The following is a 7,652-nucleotide window of genomic DNA, read 5'->3' on the forward strand; positions in this document are numbered from 1 at the left end:
TAGACTGTATTTTTTTTTTATAAAGGTGTGGGGTACAATTCAGGGTTAGGTATAGAAACATTGATTATGCAGGTACCCTTGTTGATGAGGTAAGCCCCTCCCTCCTCTAGTAGTTTCCCTCAACTGCCAATCCCATCCCCTTCCCCTGACGGTTTCCCACTCCTGTCAATCCCTTTCTTATAGTATTATGATTGTTCAAGTTCCACTTATGAGTGAGAACATATGGTACTCTGTCCTTTGTATCTGTGATAGATCACTGAGTATGATCAGCTCTAAATCCGTCCAACTTGCTGCCAAGTCCGTATGTTAGTCCTTTTTTATGGCTACATGATACTCCCTTGTGTATATGTACCACATTTTTTAATCCAACCCAGCTTCGATGGGCAACATGGTTGGTTCCATGTTTTTGCTATCGTGTATAGAGCCGCAACAAACATACGTTAGCAGGTATCTTTTTTGTAGAATGATTTGGGTTCCTCTGGGTACATTCCCAATAGGGGAATTGCTGGGTCCTAGGGAAGGCCAATTTCTAGTTCTTTCAGAAATCGCCACACTGTCTTCCAAAAAGGTCGCACTAGTTTGCATTCCCACCAGCAGTGTAGAAATGTTCCTTTTTCTCCACATCCTTGCCAGCATCTGTTGTTGTTTGTTTTATTAATGATGGCCATTCTTACTGAAGTTAGGTGGTATCTCAATGTGGTTAATACTTTCTATAAAGCTAATTAAAACAGTGTAATATTTATACAGGGATAGACGAAAGGACCAAGCTGCCACTTGATTTATGACAAAGTTCCTAATACAATTCACTTCAGAAAAGAATGCTTTTTATCAACAAATGTGCTGGATAAAAGTACCCTGACCAGTATCTTACACTATTTACATAAGTTAATTTAAGAGTATTAAAGACCAATGTTAAAGCTAAAACAGTCAAGAGTTTTGAAGAAAACATAATAGGATATTTTCAAGATTCTGGGGAAAGTATAAATAAAAGAGACTAGGAAAAGCACTAACTGTATGTTGTGAGTTGAATTGTATCTCTTCAAACAATATATGTTGATGTCCTAACCTTAGGATGTACCTTAGATTTTGACTGTATTTAGAAATAGTTTCTTTTTAAAGAATATCAAGGCAAAATAAGGCTATTAGGATGGGTCTTACTGTAATATGATTGGTGTCCAAATAAAAAGAGAAAATTTGGACATAGACAGACACACATGGGGGGAAGAAAATCCAAAGAGACACAGGAAATACATCATGTGAAGATAGAAACAGAAACTGGAATTATGCTGCTACATGTCATGAAACCTCCTGGGCTACCGAAAGCTGAAAGAGGCAAGGAGATTTCTTCCTTACAGATTTCGGAGAGACTATGGCCCTGCTGATACCTTGATTATAGACTTCTAGCTTTGAGAACTGAGAAACAACAATTTTCTGTTGTTCTATGTTTTGGACTTTGTTGTGGAAAATCTTGGAAACTAACACACCATACAAGTAAAGGGTGATAAATACTTCATTATAGTAAGAACTTTTGTGTCTCCAACAATACCCTTAAGCATTAGAGACAAGCCACAGAAGGAAAATAATCTTAAAATTCCATGAAACGCCCCCCAAAGCCTGAGAACTCCTAAGCAAAAATAGCAAAGCTGGCGGCATCACATCACCTGACTTCAAATTACACTTCAAGGCTGTAGTGAACAAAACAGCATGGTATTGGTATAAAAATTGAGACATAGATCAATAGGATGGAATAGAGAAAGTCACATACCTACAACAAACTGATCTTCAATGAAGTCAACAAACACATACAGTGAGAAAAGGATACACTATTCAATAAATCTGGGAAAATTTGATTGCCATATGCAGAAGAATGAAACAAAACCCCCATGTCTCATTTTAGACAAAAATCAACTGAAGATGAATTAATGACTTTGATATCATATCTGAAACTGTAAAAGTACTAGAAGAAAGCTTAGGAAAAACTATTTTGGACATTGACCTTGGCAAATAATTTATGACTAAAACCTCAAAAGCAAATGTAGCAAAAACAAAAATAGACAAATGTGACTTTTTAAATGAAAAAGCCTCTGCACAGCAAAGGAAATAACTGAGTAACAGACAACTGCAAAATGGAAGAAAATATTTGCAGACTATGTATCTAACAAAATTCTAGTACCAAGAATCTACAAGAAGCTCAAACATTTCAACAACAGCAACAGCAGCAAGAAAAACGCCAAATAACCCCATTAAAAAATCGAAAAAGGAAATGAACAGATGTTTTACAAAGGGAGGCATAGAAATGGACAGGCATGTGAAAAATTGCTCAACATTGTTAATCATCAGATAAATGCAAACTAAAACCACAAGAAGATACCATCTTATGCCAGTCAGAGCAGTTATTATTAAAAAAAAATCATGTTGCAGGAGATGCAGAATAAATGGATCGCTTACACATTGTTAATGGGAATGCAAGTTAGTACAATCTCTATAGAAGATGGCATGAAGATTTTTCAAAGAACTGAAAATGGAACTACCATTCGACCGAGCAAGCCCACTACTGGATATCTACCCAAAGGAAAAGAAAGCATTATACCAAAAAGATACCTATACTCATATGTGTATTACAGCTCTAATTACAACAGCAAAGCTATGGACTCAACCTAAGCATCCATCATTGGATGATTAGATAAAGAAAAGGTGGTATATATACCATGGAATACCACTCAGACACAAGAAAGAATAAAATCATGTCTTTCACAGCAACATGGATGGGATTGGAGGCCATTTTCTTAAGTGAAATAACTCAACAGAAAGTCAAATATTACACGTTCTCATCATACGTGTAGGAGCTAAATAATGTGCACATGGAGGCAGAGAGAGTGGAATAATAGACACTGGGTGGCAGGGTATGGAGAGATAAGGGATGCGAAATTGCTTAATGGATACAATGTACACTATTTGGGTGATGACGACACCAAAAATTCAGACTTCACTGCTACGCAACATGCTTATGTAATAAAACTGCCATTGTACTCCCAAATCTATAATGGAAAACAAGTGTATCCAATAAATGACTAAAATGAAGAATATTTTTTAAATTCCTGTCTTTTTGACAAAAAGATCATATTTGAAAATTGGTAAGACTTATATAGAACTTTTAAAATGTGGACATTAAAAGAATCAAACTGATCAATCAACAAATGAAAAGGTGCACCACGTACTTTTTCATTCGAATGGTATACATTTTAAAATATGACGTAACTGCACATTCTATGGAATAGCTAAAATTAAAAAAGGATGTGAATGTGAGGCATTAGTGAAGATGTGGAAGGGTGAATTCAGCTACATTTCTTTTGAGAATGTAACTTGGTAACATTTTGGAAACACTCTGGCAGCATTTACAGAAACTCACCCTGCATAGATCCTCTGAGCCAGAAATTCTGTATCTAGGTAACTACCCAACCGAAATTAGTTGCTTAGATTCATCAAAAGATATGCACAAATAGGTTCATAGCATCTTTATTCATAAAAGTTCCAAACTGGAAACCAACTAGTGTCCATAAAGAGTAGAATGAATGATCAAGGTGTAATATATTCATGCAAAAGAACACACCCACAAATCTTGGTAGATGCAATGTTATGTAAAAGAAGTCTGACACAAGAGTACATACTCTATGACTTTCTCTATATGACGTTCAGAAACAGATCAAACTAACCCATGATGATAGAAATCAGGATGGTCTTACTTCCTAGGGATTGCGTGGACTGGGAGGTGAGCATGTGGAAATCTTCTGGAATGTAAAGATGTTCTTTAATTTGATCTTGGTGGTGGTTATATGACTGCATGCAAATACATTTATCAAGGTATATAACTTTGGTTTATGTACTCTATGCTCCGAAAATGTTAAAAAAGGAAAAAATATTCGTCAGTAAAAATATGAAAATGAGCCCGGGCTCGGTGTCTCAGCCTGTAATCCTGCGCTTTGGGAGGCCGAGGTGAGTGGATTGCCTGAGCCCGGAAGGTTCGAGACTCGCCTGGGCAACTTGGTGAGACCTCAACTCTACAATAAAATCAAAAATTAGCTGCATAACTGTAGTTCCAGCTACTTGGAAGGCTGAGGTGGAAGGATCACTGGAACCCCGCAGGTCGAGGCTGCGGTGGCCGGGCGTGGCCACTGCACCCCAGTCTGGGTGACAGAGTGAGACTCCAACTCAAAAAAAAAAAAGTATGAAAACGAAGAATCATGAAGAAGTATCTTACAAAATATCAGAACACATGATAAAATTACTATAATAAAATCACTTTAGGTAGAGGCATAGGATCAGACAGAAAAACAAACAAATAAAAAAAATTGGAACCTATTACATATTCTTATAGTAAGGCGAATACAAGTTTTAAACAGGTAAGCAAATATTTTTAAAAGTCTCTACCTTTAGTCATCACTAATTATTAGTCAATTAATTGAATAAAACTAGATTGCTTTACATGATGACAATATATTAAAATTATATCTCAATTTTATTGGAAATAGATACATTAATTAATAAGCAAAGCTGCCTCAACTGCCTATGCTTTTGAAACAAAATTAAACTAGCCATCTATTTCCAGTAAGTACAATGTAAAACCCGGAACAAGAAAACTCTTATAAGAAAAAAAAAAGAGATTACAAGTAATTTAGGAACAAAAGAGAACTTTTTAAGCAAGAAACCCAGTAATATTTTTAAAATGATAAATTCACTTTACTATATACAATTTAAAAATATCTTATGACAAAATACAGCACAAACTGTCAATAAACAAAAAGTAGATTTGGTAAAATTTTGCAAAGCAGATTGTGAATAAAGTTGTAGTTATCATGTTTTCTATGTAGCATAACTCTCATATGTATAAGAATCTCTTAAAATTTGGCAAGAATAAAACAAACAACCCAATAAAAATATTGGTGAAAAGTTTTCAGATTCACTAGAAATCAGGGAAGTGCAATGATGAGATCTGATTTTCTACTTCTCTGATTGATCAAAGGAAAAAGCTGTATTACCCATTGCTGGCAAAATGATAAGGAAGAAAATATACATCCGAAAAGCCTTTCTTTTTGTAAAGTGGTGGCATCACATTTTTTAGAATTAAAAATGGGCATAAGAATACATGTTCTTTGGAAGCAATTTAAACAACAAAACTGCATAATTAAAAAGTTGAGGGTCTCTTCCCCCAGAGTCTATTGATAACAATCATTAGCAAGTGAACACGTAGCCTTTCAGATTTATGTACATCTTATATACCTGAATATATTTCATATACTTGCACGCCTATATATATTACAATTGCTAACAACAATGAAATCATGCCGATACATATTATTATGCTTTTTTTTCTTTGACAAGCACTGTGAACATAATCTCTATCAGCATACATAGAGCGGTGCTCACACTTTTGAAAGAGCCGCTTTCATGGCATTTCCATTGTTTTATATCCACATAGCGCTACGGGATCTAAACTTTAGGTTTATTGAGATTTTTGCTTTTCCAGACATGATTGTAATGACATCCTCGTGCACGTGCGTTCAGACTCATGTTCACATTTCTGTAGAAAAGACTCCTAAAAAATGACTGATCATAATATATACTCATTCACAAATGTGCTTTTCCACACAGTTATACAAAATTGAGTACTGTCACGAACAGTATGTAAACCACACATTTTCCACATTGTTCCTACCTTATTTTTAAAAAGTGCATTCATGTGTGAGGCAAAGACCATTGTCTTGTTGCATTGAACATTTGCATTCTTCTCTTTTCCCATAAAGTTGAGCCTTTTCCCGTGTTCCATAGAGTGACAGGACAGCTTACTGGTTCAAGTTCACCTCTACTTATGATCTCATACAAGAAAGGCAAGGAAATTGCTCAGTGTAAAATTACATACCAAAATAGTTAACTAACATTAAAATGAGTTTTTGCTGATAATACCATTCTAGGTAGGCAATTATATCATTTCCAAGATGAGAATATTGCACTTTCTAATGTTTTTATTTTTTATTTTCCTTATCTAGGTTGGTTGGTAGAATCATCAGGGAAAAAAGTTGACTATAATAATCTGTTATTGGGTGGCATTCCTTTGTGGTTTTTGACCTTTTTTTTGAGTTGGAGTCTCACTCCATCGCCCAGACTGGAGTGCAGTGACACGCTCACGGCCACCCCAGTGTCGACCAGGGGGGCTCCAACGACCCATCCACTTCAGCCTTCCAAGTAGCTGAAACTACAGGTGCATACTACCATGCCTGGCTAATTTTTTTTTTTTAATAGATGAGGTCTCACCAAATTGCCCGGGCTGGTCACGAACCCCCCGGGCTCAGGTATGCACAATCCACTCGCCTCAGTCTCCCAAAGCACTGGGATGACAGGCTGAGCCACAAGTCTGGCCATGGTTCTGACGTTTATGGGCTTACCCTCCATATTCCACCATTAAGCACAGCGCTTGCTATCGGTTTCTGGTAGACAGGTTTCAGAGAGTTAACAAATGTTTCTTCCATTTTCCCTTAACACCTTTGGTCCAGGAATCTCTACCTACAGATCGGAAGGTTTTTCCTCTTCAGTCTGAGAGTCAGCGAGGTTCTAAGCAGTCAGTGGTGGCTTTGTTTGCAAATTTCAGTTATGATTAGTTCAGTTCAAGAAAGATCTGTCAGGTACAGGTGCCTGGCAGGCCCTGGGGATATAAGAGAGAAGATAAAGGCAAAGGTCTCTGTCCCCAGGGAACCAACCTCAGGCCTGGAATTCAAAGTGCAGCGTGGACCACGAGTAATGGGGGTGATGGAGAGAAAGCCAACCTACCTCCCAGTTGGGTGTGAGCTGGCAGGGGACACCGAGAGGCCTTCCACTGCGTGTGCTTAGACAAAAATCGGGCATCAGAGTTTCCAAAGATGTGACCAGTAAGAGCTGAGCAGAGGTTTTTATCTAAGAATAATGATCTTTGGATTAATTGATCAGCAAGAATTTTGTTTCGCAGGTCCCAGGCATCCCACAATAATATCTGGGATTTATCTCCTTCTGATGGGTTTATTTCCTCAGAATACCCTGGTGTTTGTGACTCAGCACAGTCCTCTCCGTGTGGACTGAGAGCACGCAGAGAAGCTAGGCGTACCATGGGTGTTATTTGCCTAATCCTAAGACGCTCTTTATGGTAGTTCTTACTCCTAATTTGCAAATGTGGTCTCGGTGGCTGTCTAAGATGTACCACCCTGCTTCCCCGAAAGATGAATGTCTGCCCTAAAGCAGCCCCAAACCCAGCTTTTAATTTAAGGTCAGCCTGGTCTCCAGGGCCAAAAGTGGTGCTTTTCTAGTGATGGCCTCAGTCGGGACTGAGGAAGTAGTTACCACAGGGGCTGGGTCATTTCAGCCTTCTCTGTCTTTGCCTCAGCGTCCTTCTGCTCTGGCAGAGATATGGGGTCAGTTTGAAGTCATGACCTGATAGCTCCCCCCGCCCGTTCCTGCACCCCTATTTTTCTCACCAATAAATCTCGACAGTCCTGACTTCATCCAGCTTGACCTCTGTTTTGCAGAGACCCTGACCTTTGGGGGAAACTCAGGTCCTGGGAGCAGCTGCATTTGATGCTGCTTACTCATGACCACCATGGCCCGGGCACAGGGCTCCCTGTGTGAGG

This window comes from Carlito syrichta, unplaced genomic scaffold (assembly GCF_000164805.1).
Source record: "Carlito syrichta isolate Samal-C Ts95f unplaced genomic scaffold, Tarsius_syrichta-2.0.1 Scaffold308151, whole genome shotgun sequence".
Lineage (NCBI taxonomy): Eukaryota > Metazoa > Chordata > Mammalia > Primates > Tarsiidae > Carlito > Carlito syrichta.